The sequence below is a fragment of the Triturus cristatus genome, chromosome 4_2 (assembly GCF_964204655.1).
Source record: "Triturus cristatus chromosome 4_2, aTriCri1.1, whole genome shotgun sequence".
NCBI lineage: Eukaryota > Metazoa > Chordata > Amphibia > Caudata > Salamandridae > Triturus > Triturus cristatus.
Window position 1 is genome coordinate 220,293,392 of NC_140586.1, and position 15,159 is coordinate 220,308,550.

General features: G+C 42.4%; 1 long non-coding RNA gene across 1 annotated transcript in view; it reads left to right on the forward strand.

Annotated features, from left to right (window-relative positions):
• LOC146833446 (uncharacterized) overlaps nucleotides 1-7,940 on the forward strand; it is a 489,922-nt gene extending 481,982 nt beyond the window's left edge. The window contains exons 2-3 of the long non-coding RNA XR_014960240.1: nucleotides 7,013-7,069; nucleotides 7,889-7,940. This is a non-coding gene — a long non-coding RNA (uncharacterized LOC146833446). The remainder of the gene's footprint in view (nucleotides 1-7,012; nucleotides 7,070-7,888) is intronic.
• The last annotated feature ends 7,219 nt before the right edge of the window (nucleotides 7,941-15,159 follow it).

Here is a 15,159-nt window from a genome sequence, read left to right on the forward strand (position 1 = left end):
GAATCAGTGAAATACCACCCCCCTGGCCAAGCAGGTAGTGAGGATCCCCGGAAATAGAGTCAGGAAACAAAGACTTCTGGGAACAGGACAGGGACAGGTACAGATAGGCCTCTCTGCAGACCGACGAACAGCGACGATCTCCCATCTATCTCTCTCCCGACGACCTCTCCCATGGACTAATCTTCCAACACGGACCAGCATCTAAGCCCGCCGTCAGCTAACACAAACCACACCCCTAAAGGCCCCCCAGTTATACCCTAAAACCTGCATGTCCAACCCCGGTATCTGAAACATTTTACAAAAGTCTTTTTCTGATTGGTCAGTCCGAGGGGTGGCTCATCACACCACCATTACTTCATTCATAAATTCAAAGTTCTTTTATTCAACTTCCTTCGCATTACATGATTCACAATTTGTGAATACACGTTACATTAAATAAATCATATGTTGTTAAATTGTTGTTTCTCATGCATCTCTCAGCTATGTCCGCGAAAGAAGGTTTGGGCCCCACAGCCAATCTCATCTCTTGGCAGGCAGACAATGCTTCTCACAGCTGATTAACCTTGGCCCTTTCACTTGTTTTGCAGTGCTCAGCTTTTCCGTTTGTTAGAAGGTGGTTTCATGCCTCCCTCCAGGCCCCATCTATCGTGTCATCTTAACAGGTATAGGCCTGTTTATTTCACTATGACAAAGAAAACATAAGCATTTATTAATTACATGAAATGCACTTTTCACTGTTTACCACCCACCTTTGCACTATCCCATGTTAAATATTTCTCTTAGCTAAGCTTTAAGCAAAAGCAAAATTAATTATTATTTTGAAAGCAAGATGCAAGATGCGAAATGCGGCCTTGTCATGCATTATTTTTGTTACTTTCAAAGCGCAAACGTAAATTGCGTTGCAAAATAATATGCGGTCTAGTTCTTTCATTCATTCGTTTACATTAGTACATGCATGCACAAAGTGGTTTTCCCACGTATTTATGTGTTTTGCATGTTAATTACCACTGCACACTGTTAGTCAATATTATGAGGGTATTAATTCGAGCAGGTTTTTATTTTTCGCAAAACCCTGCTCCGTCAACTATAACAGGCCAGTAATGAATTTCAAGGTGCAACTGACCACAGCCATTTTGAAACTGGTTAATAAGGATTTTTTTCAGGTCAAGAAGGGAAGATTGTTATTATCCTGCTTCTTATGGGGTGGATGGGGACTTCTTTTGGTAATGGTTTAAATGTTCCAAAACAGGGTTTCAAACTTTGTTTTGTCTTCCGTGTGGCTCTTTGTTAGAAAAAGTTGCATTATGTAACATAGCATATTTCACTCATCTCAGCTTCAGTGGTATTGCGCCATGCTGATTGCCAGCTACTTTAAGAAAGTTAGCAATTGGCATATCTTTCAGTAGTATTTAACTCTCATTAACCCGTTGGGTGCTTATGACGAGCCCAGCTCGTCATGAGGCACAGTGGAGCTGTGCTCATGACGAGCTGGGCTCGTCATAATGGTCGCGCTCCGCCCACACGCGATTGATTCCCCGCCTGTGCGGGAGAATCAATTAGTGGACGGAGTCATGACGAGTTCAGCTCGTCATGAGCACAGCTCCACTGTGCCTCATGACGAGCTGGGCTCGTCACGAGCACAGCGCCGCCGTCCCCCCCATCCTCCGCGGGGGGAATTACACCCGTGGCGAAGGGGTTAAACACTAACTTAAACACAAATTGTGATACATTGGATACCAGAGAGTGAATAACCGTTTAGTCGTATAGTATAAAATATCCAGTGCCAAGTTGCGTAAGATGGCAGCCATCTTACAGTCGCTGGCGCTAACCCTGTGTTGAAAATCCCAGACAGCCATTTATTTTAAAGTAGACCTTCCCTATCAATCTTAAGGCAACACATTCAAACTTGCTTTCTTTTTTGTGCATATTTATTCTTATTTCATTTCACAGACAACAGGTCATCTCTGTCAATCTAAAAACGTATCCTGTGGTTCACATCATTTCTGAGTAAAATATCATTTCAGAAGCAAAGATCTTCCTTCATCGTGCAAGGATTAGTTGGCTTTGTACCTTTTTCAAAATTTAGAGAGAAAAGAAAACACTTGCATTCTGGCTTGCACGAATCTGAAATCAATGTCCCCATACTGATTGTCACAGAATATCATTGTTCCATTTTACCAAACATGGAATTCTGTCCGAGAGGTCAATTTCAATATGATCAGAATGCAGTAAATTCTGATTAAAAGAATTATGGAGGGAAACAGTTTCTCCCCTGTTTTGGGGCCACATTCTGAAATGCTCAACATCAACTCCAGAGTCTATTTGGCTGCTTCACAATCCACCCTATAAGATGTGGAAAGCAGTGCATTATATCTGATTTTAAAAGAGAACCAGTTCTAATCCAATTTCTACCACGCATGCATCTACTGTCCAAACTGTATAGCTGCACAGATTCTCATAGATATAATCATGCTTAATGACACCCTTCTTGCTGTGTTTCTTGATTGAATATGGCTGTATCCACAGTCTAGGCAATATATCTTGACATCCCAAGAAAAATCTGGTCACAGGCAGTTTAAGATTATTGTTTCTTACTCCATTTCTGTGCTCACTGTTTCACTCAGACAAACTAAGCCATTAGTATACTGCGTCCCAAATGTAATAAACCCGCATCCACATGTTGGAAAGTAGTGCGGTTGAATTTGTTTTCCTGTATCAGGATATGAAATGTTGTTCTCTTGTCAAAATATGAGTATTTTCTTTTTCTGGATTTTAACATAAAAGGTTGAGAATCTTCTTTAAATGGAAAACGTGTCTTTCCCAGACAGTCTTGCATATTCTTGCATCTCCTATCTGCGCACACCGGTTTATCATTAAATAATTCTTTCAAAGTTGGATCAAATTGAAGTAGATTGCAGCATTTCAGTAGGATAGATTTCAATTTACAAGTGCTTTAAAGAATCTTGCAGCTTGACAAAATAGCTATTTCGTATCTAAAATGACCCTAATCCAAACTTAAGCCTCTGGGTGCCCAAAAAATACTTTGTGACTGTATCTGACCTTGATCAACTAAATCAAAGCAGTAAGAGAAAGCGTCCCTGCCATCTTTATTCCACTGAGGAGCTCTGCCTATGAGCTGCATGTTCTACCTCCCTTTACAAGTTGGTTGTGGTGTCATTCAAAAAGTGCCCCCAGCTTAGGCTGTCTGTAACTCTGTAAACAAATGTATATATGCACACGTGATATTTCTATAGCTCGAACCAAGCCAAAAGGCAGAGAAGCACTACACACGGTCGAAGACAAGCACAGTGGCGGCTCTTCCACTTTGGCAGAGGAGCATCGCCCACTGCTTTTAAGCATAAAATGATAACTTTAAGTTATTATCATTTTATGTGTCGTGCTGCTTTGCAGGTGGGTCTGCTCTGCTCTCGGAGCAGGGCAGGGGTCGAGTGGTTTGCCCACTCCTAAGCATTCAATGACTGTTTGGTCGGTCCTCTCGGGCCGCCCAAACCAGTCTTGCGCACTTTCCCCGTTCTGCATGCAGGCTGCATTACAGCCTGGGTGGAGAACATTCCTAGGCCCCCATTCCCTAGCTGAGCATCCAACCAGGACGCTCAGACTAATCACAATGCTGCACTGCAGCGTTGTGATTGGTCAGGGGAGCCTGGGTGCTTACCAATCACAATGCTGCATTGCAGCATTGTGATTGGTCAGTGGGGGCTGCTGTGCTTCCTGTTCCTCGAGTTCCACGAGGAGAGCAGGAGCAGAGACGCGGGACCCAGCGGCAAGGTAAGTTTATTATTATTATTTTTTTTTATTTTCGACCCCCACGACCTCCTCCACTATCCCCCCCACACCCACCACCCGCGAGCCATTCTGGCTGCCATTGGACAAGCATAAAGTCAATGAATGATAGGAGAGGTAGAAGGTTTGTCAACTGTTGATGCATTGTGATGTGGTCTTCTTTAAAGTTTGTGGACTCTGACGTGCATTGAGTCCTGCCAAACAGGCCTCAGTGCCAGTGATCTGACCCTTAAGAAGTTATATGTCTAATTGGCTTACCCATAATTGGCATACGTTAACTTACTTACAAGTCCCTAATATATGGTACCAGAGGTACCCAGGGCCTATAAGTTAAAGTGTCCCTCATGGACAGCAGCACTTATTATGCAACCAAATGTGTGACAAAGCAAACCATAACTTTCATCCCGCATTGCCGGCTAAGAGAGCATTTTTCAACTGCTAACTCGACTTTGCCTTTTAAACACATGGCAAAGCCAAACCTTTCATTTGTAATATTTATACGTCACCACTAAGACAGGCCTAGTGAGCCATAAAGCCAGGGTGCGTTATGTTAAAAAGGTGCTCATGTCTTTTATTAACTTTACGTGTCCTGAAAGTAAAAAGCCTGCATGGTCAATTTTATTGTGGAAAGGCTTGTAGCCCCATTGGCGAGTATAGAGTTACATGCGGACAACTCAGCAGTGCTAACTTACAAATGAGACCACTAAATATGAACTTCAAGGCTTCACACAAATTGTTGCTTTAAATCCGAGTTGATGCCCTAGTTGAATTTAATGTAACTTTTGCACAAATAGCAATTTTAGAAAGTTTCCATTTTGTTACCCAAAGTTTCCAAAAGCCATTTATGGTTTCACACAAGTTGCTGTCCCAAAGCCAGTTTTCTACCCTCCTGGAGAGAGGTGTGAACCATTCCCAGGAAGAAGAACAAAGGATCTGCCAGGAGTAGAGGTGTGACTGCTTCCGAGCAGCATGGCCAGATTGCATCTGGGCCCAAAAGCTGAGCTTCAAAGGGGAAGCCCCCTTTGAGGGCCAAATGCTCAGCAGTTCTCAAGTTATCAACATTGGAAAGAGGAATGTCTAGATTGGCCATGCCAGGGTTCGATCCACTATATACAGTTCCACTGCAATTTCAGAAGCGAGTATTTAACAGAGTGAGCCATACAATTCTTGATGTTTTTTCCCACCAAGCATTTTTAATTCTCCTGAATCTTGCAACCCCTGGCATAACCACACCTTTATGTGTACTTTCTGCCATTTGAGACCACAGGGCGTACTTTATGGCTAATGGCTGTGACCAGATCTGCTCTCTTGGTGTGGTGGTGCCAAAGGTAATCATGCTCCTACTCTGACATGCTCCCCAAGCATTGTCGCCACTCAGGCATCTGGTGCACCTGAATGGATGACCCATGTCCCTGTCAGGGTTGCTACCCTTTTCTGAGAATACCGGCCACGTGCTCACGTTTTCGGAATCTAAAAGGGCCAGAAACTAGTACTTGAATTCTGTATTCTTTATGGGCTGGCAATTCTGTCTGTGCTTCAGAAACATTTTGGAATAGTCTGCTGTTTTGAAATTATTTTTTTTAACATCTTGCTGTTTAAAATGACATCATAATTGGGGAAAATTCCATATATTACAGGTTTTTCTAATTCCTACTGTCCTTGTCATAAAAATACCACGCGTGCCAGTACAATTCTGATGAGATGACAACCAGTCTCTGTCTAGGCCATTTGTGTTACTTTGAGCAGTCAAAGGTGTAAACTTACTCAAAAATGTAAGTTATCTTTGTGAATCAGGCCCAAGGTGCTTAGTGGTAGGTATGGTTAAGGTCACCTCAAATAGGGACGTGACCATATTTGATTCGATACTTTTGCATGCTAGATGATTGTTATGAATATTAGTAACCTAGGGGAGGCGATGTGACTTTACCGCCTGAGCTTCTGACTTTAGAACTAAGGAAAAAGATTTGTGTCCCGGCACTGGCTCAACATCCTGTGTCTCTCAGAGTTCTATGGTGCATTTTCAATTTCCCTTACTTACCAGTGGCTAGTAGGATGTCAACTATTTGGGTTTTAGGGGTCTGTGAGGTAAACAGAGGCTGTGCCTGGGGTCATAAAGTACCATGGTCACTAATGTGTGGAAAGAAAAAAAGTCCTCATATCCAGTGATCAATTGGAAAGAAAAAGAGAGGCATAATAGCGATTCTTCGAATTAAAGGACAAGAGAATCTGAATTTAATTAAAGACACGCAGGCTAGCATTGTGTATTATTCCTTTAATGTCACTCCACACAGCCACTTAAAAGTCACATATCATAAAGAAAACTGTTCCAGAACAGAACCGTCAAGGAATATAATAGGCTCAAGCACATAACAATCTGCCTCTTTATAATGCGGACAAAAGTCTCATTTCACGCTCAAACAAAGAAAAATAAATCCAAAGATAAAGGAAGAACATCAGACGACTGAAACGTCATAGGAGACCGAGTTTGCGGAAACTTCCAGCAATATCAAAGTCCCCAAAGAAGAAAAAACTCCATTCAGGAAACACAGTATTGGACGTTATCTGAAAATAAGAGGAAATGATAATGTCCATCTCAAAATTTCCAGCAAAACTTTAAAAAACAATTGTAAAGAGATAAATATGAGATGATACAAGTTTACATTAGAAAAAATATAACATCCATTATAATATGACTTGTTACTTCATAACATCTTTACCCTTCCATCAAAAATTTCTGCAAAGAACGTAAACTCTAATATCCTCTTTTTTTTTGTTTGTTGGTATGTCACCAACTCCTCAACTGGGAGGAGAGGGTGACCTAATGTTAGCGTCCGTGTCTTTAACGAAATTCAGATTCTCGTCCTTTAATTAAGAGAATCACTAATTCATTACAAGACCGGAGGATACCATTAGGCATGTTGGTACTCCTGCAAAACCACATCTGACATGTGTTCAATTGGTTTATAGTAATATTTTGCAAAGGCAGTAGAATTAGACCAATCAGCGGCCCTCGGAATATTCTTCAGTCTGTTACTTTTCTGTGGGAGGGCTGGGCAGATAAATAGGCGAGGAGGCTGTTTATATTTCTTCATGATGATGGTTTTTATTGTTTTTAATCACATAAAGAGTATTGTAGCGTGACCCTCTAGGTCTAGTAGGGCTCAGCCTAGTCTCAAGGGACTTCCTTCTTCTTCTCTTCTTCTTTCAGACTGTCCGACCGTCAAGAGGGCGCCACCCGGAGGCTCAAGACAAAGAGAGAGCAGCGGTAAGTATAAGTTCTGCAAAAACCTCTTTCCAGAACCGTCACCACACTCTACAGTTCGATGCTAAAAAAAATAGAAAGGGTTTTCTTTCATAAGGTTATCTTAGGATTTAAGTGCCTGAAAGAATATCATGCAGTGTTCCCTTTTTTATTTCCTTTGCTCTCTTTTCCCCTATTTTAGGCAGTTTATACCCCAACTCTTCCTCTCAGAGTTTGGGTAGTTATTACCCAGGGTTTTAGGGTGTAAGTGCCTTCCTTTTGAAACTTAGGGAATTTTAACTATATACCAGGGTGACAATGTTTTAACTTAATTAAGGCTCCCACACGCTGTCTGGGCTTCTGTAGTATGGAGGACCTAAAAGGGATGGCCGGGAGACTTTCCTCCGTGACATGATGCAGAGAAAACAAAAATAATATGGTGCTCCCCTTCACCGAGTCCCTGATGCCTCACCTCCCTCAATACATTCCCAATCCTTCCCACTGCGCCACAAATCTCCTAATTCCCGCTCATCTGCTCCCTCCGTGGGGTTCCACCACTCTTCACTCCACACGTCGGTGACCTCGTCAGGCTCAGCGTCTTCCTCCCTCCGATCAGCAGTCCCAACAGGCGTCTCACTCTTCAGTTAATTCCGTCTTCCCAATACGGCTTCCATTCTCTCCTCACTCACCTTCTATCCTGCCTCAATGTCGTTTTCACTCCCTCCAGGATCCAGTGATTGGTTGCTGATCCCGGGGACTCTGCATCTCTGTCCAAGAAAACGATAGTCCTTCTTTAATGTTGGTGGTTTATTTTTACTAATTGTCCTTTCTTTGTTTTCACAGGTCTTGCAGCGAAAGCGAGAGGCACCTTAGGGAGCCGTGGGTCGGAAATATGGTAAGTAGGGGGGATCGGGAAACACTTCCTCACACCTTTCAAAAGGATTGACTAGACATAGCTCCACTCATAGACTGTGCTTGAAATCTCTGAAAGTCAATGCTATATGATTGCATGGTCCATTTAACCCATCTCTCAATTGTAGCAAATGAAACAGCTCTAAAGGGTTTCAGAGAGGGAATCAGAAGTTGGTCTGTATCATCGTTTTTGAATCATACTCTTTCATCAATTAATGACCCACAATTGCTTGCAAGAGTCATATTTCAGGTAAAATATAGTGTCAGACATTGTTTTTGTTCTTCTTAACAAATCAAAATTTACCCCAAAGGCATCATAAACTCTATTACTCACCTCTAAAGCTCTGCTATCTGATATCCAGTGACAGGATATTAAATAGAGCAAGGAAGCTAGCTTCATAGAAAGTCTCTTGAGATCCAAATATTTATTATTTAGCCATGAAGAGAACAACTTCAAAACTAAATTAACATCCCAAAGGGTCTCACACTTAGGTCTAGTTGGTCTCCTTAGCCAAATACTCTTAAGAACCCTACGGACCATGACATGTTTCGCAACACTTCTACTGTTCACTAGAGCATGTCTAGCCGAAACTGCCGACCTCTAACAATTAATTTTTTAATAACTAAGGCCCTTATCGAACTGTTCCACCAAAAAAGTCTCCACTTCAACAATAGGGGCCTCCACAGGATTCAGACCCCCTCTCCAAGCACCAACCTACCCATGTTCTCCAAATTCATTTGTATCTACTGGGGGTTCCATGAGCCCAGGACTCCTGAAGGAGTTCCTCAGCGTCCCTCAGCTCTTCCCGAAAGGCTTGACATTTCCCTAGATCTCCTGATATTCTCCTGGCAAGAAGGTTCACTGTACCTGCCATAATCAGAGGATGTTGTTTTATATCCACGTCTCTTAAAAGGTCTTGATCGGCAGGAAGAAAAAAAGGTATGTTGCAAACTAGCTCTAGGGCCATTGGAAACCATGCCTCGAATGGCCAAAAGGGAGTAATTAACACAAGTGACCATCTCTCCTTTCTGACTCTGAGTCATTGCGAATGGGAGAACGGCATAAGCATGAGTTCACTTGTAGAAAAGCATTCACTGCCAGAGCACCCGGGTCTGGCATCCAACTGAAGTATCTCTTCAGCTGAAATGTCAGTCTGATTGCAAACAGATCTCATTTTAAAGGACCCCAAACCTGGGACAGACTTCTACAGCAGATCTCGTCCAACTTCCAGTTGCTGTCATCCCATAAGAACCTTAAGTTCCAGTCCGCTGTCACATTTGTATTCCAAGGAAAATACTCTGCTCTCAGGCTTATGCTGTGCTCTAAACAAAACATCCAAAGTCTCTTGGCTAGATCTGAAAGGTCTAAGAATCTTGTACCCCCCCCCCCAACTGATTTATGTATGCCACAGCAGAAACATTGTCCATTTTCAGAAGAATGGCTCTGCCTTGTAAATGGTGTTTGAAGCTCATATGGGCGTAAAGACCTGCGGTCAATTCCAGATAGTTTATATGACGCGACCTTTGCATGTGAGACCATACTCCCCCGGTGTCTACCGTACCTAGTTGAGCACCCCAGAAGACTGGCATCTGACTCCAGAATACATTCCGAAGAACAACCAAAGATCCAGGCATCCAAATTCTATAGCCACCAAATCAACTCTAACCTGGCTTCCTGATCGAGCTGAACCATCTCCATACCACAAGCTGCCTCAAAGACCCTTCGCCTTCACTCCCTGTAAAGCACGATAGTGTAATGGGTCTGGAAACATAGCCTGAATGGAAGAAGAGAAGAGGCCCAGAAGTCTGGCAAGCGCTCTCAAAGTTAAAGAATCTCGTTTCAGTACATACGTTATCTCCTTCTGAATATTGGCAATCTTCTTCAATGATAAAAGAAGAACTACCCTCACTGTATCTACAGTGAAGCCTTAAAACTGACAGAAGTAAGAATAGACTTATCCCTGTTTATTATGAAACCGAATCTTTCCAGAAGAGCCATAACCGTATTCAAATCTTTCCAAATCTGAGTCCGACATTGGGACATAATTAGAATATCGTTCAGGTATATAATCAGACATACTCCCCTCTCTCTGGGGTAAGAAGCTTCCGCTCTCATTACTTTGGTAAAGCACCAAGGTGCTGAAGGCAGACAAAAGGGTAGTGCTTGGAAATGATAAAGACGACCTTGCCAAGTGAACTGGAGATAACACTGGCACTCCTGGGCCATAGGGATGGTGAATATGCATCTTTCAGGTCTAGCTTTACCAGCCAATCCTTCTCTAACAACCTATCTCTCAGAAGGTGGATCCCTTCCGTCTTGAAGTGTCGGTAAACATCTTAGGTACCTTAGATTTATCACAGGTCACCACCTCTTGATCTTTTTTCTACATGGAAGAGCATGCTTAAAAAAACCTTGCACTCTAAGGGTACTTCCACTACTGTATCCTTTTGTAGCATAGAATGTACTTCTTCTTCCACCACTTTCTCCTGGTCTAAAGGTAGATCTAGGTTTCTTGGAGAAACAGTCTGATGGGGAATGTCTAGAAACTCTACTTTGAAACTCCGAACGGTTTCTAAAAACCAAGGGTCTTGAGTAATTGTTTCCCAGACTTGGGGAAAAAGCCTGAGACGGCCCTCCCACTCTTCCGGGGGAAAAAGAAACAAGAGAAATCTTTTTAATCACTCTGTAAACTGGTCGAACCTTGACCCCGTGATCTGGATCCTCTTGCACGGATGGCTCGTTCTCCTTGCGAGTAGAAGGAAGACGAAGCACTGGACTGAAAGCCTCTCTTGAATCCTCTTTGTCTAAATTGGGGCCTCTGGGAGGCCCGGCCGGCAGGAAGGCCCCTTCTGTCAGCCCAACCAAAAACTCCACGCTTAAACACCCTTCTCATGCTGGATTGAGCCTTGTCAAGGGCAGTGAACGTAGCCACATGTTTGCCCAGAATCTTGATATATCCGCCGCAAAGAGGAGGCTCTTAGGATTTACTGCGGGCTCCATCTGAGCAAAAAATAGGCACACGCTTGTAGTCCTATTTCATGTTCAATTGATGTATAGAGAGATACCACATCAATAGTTGCCATTATAGGGCCTCATTCCAATTAGTGCCCGTTAAAATGAGTATGAAGTCACCAGTGTCCCTTATGTACGAACTCAGCCATTTTGCTATAGGTGCCAGGTACCTGAATACAGATATCTGCATGTGCCCTACTACGGACAAAATGTAAAATTACGATGTCCATGATTAATATGTACTAAACCCCAGACTTAGTCAGACTACCAAATACATGTACACATAAGGAATCAAATGATACTAAATGTATAGTATGACTTGAAACAATCTGCGCCGTACGAGGTACTATACCCTCATAATGTTAACCAAATTAGGCATCAGAGACTTATACTTGGATCCCGTCCAATGAGGACAAATGAATTGTAAATAATGCGGTATTTGTAACTTGACGATTATGTGTAAAATTGAATTAAGAAACTACAACTCCCATCATGCTTCATTACGAGCAGCGGATGGAGAGTATAAATTGTGAAAGTAAAGAAGGACTCACCTACCGTGGGAAAGACCCTGTGAGGTCGAAATGCGTTGATGGAGTAGTGGCGTTCGCCATTAAATTTGTACAACGAATCTACTGAGTGCGGCGTTTTTTATATATATTAATATCTATATTATATATATATATATATATATATATATATATATATATATATATATATATATATATATATATATATATATATATATATATATAATGTTTTTAAACTTTTAGAAGGATGGGGATAAACTGCCTTCCTAAATAAAAACTAAGAAATTATATTGAGAAGGCAACTCCCTGAAAAAACCTTAAGCTCCCTTAGGAAACTAAAATAATCTTAATAAACTAACTAAAGGTAGGAGAGGGCTAAAACATTATAAAATGCCCTGAAGAAACATCAAGTAGCAGAGAAAGACAAGACAGCTGATCACGGAGGCACTGTAACTGTCAACTGCTATCGTGACATCACATTGTCTGACTGTCGATCAGCTGCATCTTATTACCAAAATAAAGGCTAAGGAGCGCTGGGACAGCCGATCCTTACCTGTTGCCCATTGCTTTCCTCTAATTTTGTTTCCCCGACACGTCATGTGTAGGAGACACATCGGGTAAAACTCCCAAACAAAAAAATAAGTTCTTTCCCTACCCTATGCATCATAGCTAGAGGGAGCGTCGGGGACAAGCGCATTCCCACTGCATGTGGGGGCAGGCATCCACCTGACAACTACATGGGCGTCGGCATGAACGGGCCCGGCCGTCAAAGCAGCACGGCCTCCCTGCCGTAAGGCCCTAGCCTTGCTGGAATGCGCTGGAGGAAGTTTCCCAAATGGGAAACAAAATGCCCAGTTAAACAAGAACTCGGGCCCTTTGAAGGGGCCGGAGGAACCTGAAGGTCATGCGAAGGACCTGAATAAAGACCTCCAGTTTAAACAAGCATTGGCATAGCCAATAGATCTCGCTTTTGGGACCTTATAAGTATTTAGTTATGCAGCAGAATATCCTTGGTGCAACAGCATCAACTGTTGCATGGCTAAACACTTATAAGGTTCCAAAGGCGAGACCTATTGGCTATGCCAATGCTTGTTTGTAAAGTGCTTGCAGATCTATTTTATCAGTGACTGTTTCTAAATACAAATGCAAGTTTAATTGACAGTAAAAGACAACAAGAATATTAAACCTAATTTTAAATAAATAAAAGATTACCTCTTATTGAGGAGAGTTGCAGGATTAAACACAAAGTGTTTCAGGAAGAAATATGCATTCATGTGAATTTTTAAATATTAGAGGGGAAAAAATGCACACAGGGACTACAGTTTTACGTGGTCAGTAGCTTATTATAAATAGCAGTATTAAATAAAGAGATTCTAATAAATGTTTCATTTAATATCTCTTGAATTTCAGATGTTTTCACAGTTTTTAACTTGTCTTTTTTTAACAAACTTTTCTGAGGGTGTTTGCATTCTCTGCCCATTTGAATTGATTGTAATCATGAGAGGACATGTTTCAGTTAATAAAGCCTCAAAGTTGTTCAGCAGCTACTCGAACACATGCCTTTAAGTATGAAGCCAATTCTTAAAAAGTGCCTCAATTTCTCCAAGTTTGGGACCTTAAAATTGTCCTCTTAAGAACGAGAAAGTACATATGCCTCTTTAAGGGTGTTTCGCAGAAATAAAGAAGCCACAGAATTGCTGCCAAAGTTCTCGAGTGGACTGAGAGCACAGGTTGTTGGGCCTTTAAAATGTTGCTAGGTTATGGGTCAAGAGGACACACTTAAGTTGTTGGGGGATGATGGAGGTTGTAGCGGGAGACTACTTTCCTAGGAAGGTTTGAGAGGCAAGGAGAACAAGTAGGAGTACAATTAAGAGTGCCATCAACAAAAGTAGATATGTGGCCAAATAGCTCTTGGATAAGGTCATAGTACAACTTGGGCTTTGTCACCAGACGATTGATCATGTAAACTGCTACATTCTTAACTTGTCTGCGCCTGAGTTTTACACCGTGAGGGGCCTCAGAAAAGCCAGCGGGGCTTGGGTAGTGCTAGTCACATGCTAGGAATCTGCCGCAATTGTAGGAGAGCAGTGTTTAATGGATTCAGGTTTCCATTCAACAGCCATGCAAGTTTCAACGTAGCAGCAAGTGTTTTTTCTTAATACATTCTATGGAATCGCGTCTTCATCGCCTGACTACTGCAAATGATGACCGTCCTCTACGTCAGCACTGATGCACACCCCAAGATCAAAAGGCTGTGCTGTTCTGTTACAAATGATTGGTTTTTTGACGTTACAACGTGAACAATCACTTATCGACAGCTCACAGAATGCAGTAGGTGGTTAAATAAAATCCTGGGGACACACTGACCTGCTCCCTGCTGACGAGAGGTAACTACCTCGAAACACGTGTCCAGGGATGGCTAATGCGACACATACTTCTTTTCTAACACTGTGGCATAGGTGTACTCGCCGTCGCCACTACATCTACCAGAGTTCCTTGGGGCTACTTGCTGGTGTGACGAGCAGTGTGCGGCCAATTCGATTTGGGACACAGCACTGTTGGCGACATGGAATCATTGGTAACATTACGCCAGGGTAAGGAATGGTTGCTTTTCTTTCATTAGGATGGCTATGAACAGTATCGCCTCGAGGCGCTTGTCATAATCAGTGTGTGCTTTTTGGTGTGTGTGAAAAGGAGTGCCAAGTATTCACACTGCCCCCAGGCCACACTCCTCCACAGGGCACATAACATGCAAAGAGTGAAACTTCAGTCTGAAGGCCCATTCAAACCTTGGCCTCTCTACAAATGCTGCCACCACTAGTCATGGGGGGTTGTGAGAAAATGTAAGGACCTTGGAGACAATAAAAATGTCTGCAGGGGAAATGAGAATAGAACGGATGAACAGACACTCTGCATAACAAGACGGTAAAACGCGCGAGTGGTGAGCGCGCAGCAGCGGAAAAAGTGAAAGCAAGCGCTAGGCCGTGTCGCAGCACTTTGAAAACCCGTATACTAAATGTCTCGGCCAGAACAGCGCATGCGCTGGATCAGGCGAGACCTAAAAGAGATCTGAGGACAGCAAGCTAAAACAGACGGTGTCACCTCACAATATAAGAAGGAAATACACACCGTCAAAAAAGGAAAACAAACAAGAATATAGAACAAGGTACTTATCTGCGTGGAGCTGCATTGAAAAGAGGCAGATTGTTATGTGCTTGAGCCTATTATATACCTTGAAGATTCTGATCTGGAACAGTTTTCTTTATGATGTATGACTTTTAAGTGGTTGCATGCAGTGGCATTAAAGGAATAATGCATTATGGTAGCCTCTTGTCTTGCACTGAAATTTGGTTCCTCACACCCAGGGACCAAGGACCTTTGCTCTTGTTGCCCTAATTATAGGTATGCCACTGCACAGGCCTTTGTGAAAGAGATTTTCATCACCTTCTTTTCATTTGATTAGGGTTGCCACCTGGCGGTTTCATACCGGCATGACTGGTGTTTTACTACTATCTGTCAGTACAAATATTAGAAAAGTCACCAAAAGCCTGTATACTTCCCCCTATTAGAACATACTTTAGGTATTAAATGTTAGAGGGAAACACATCAAAATATGTTCTACAGCTGCCCTATTCACCCTTGTAAGTAAAGTAAACAAAGAC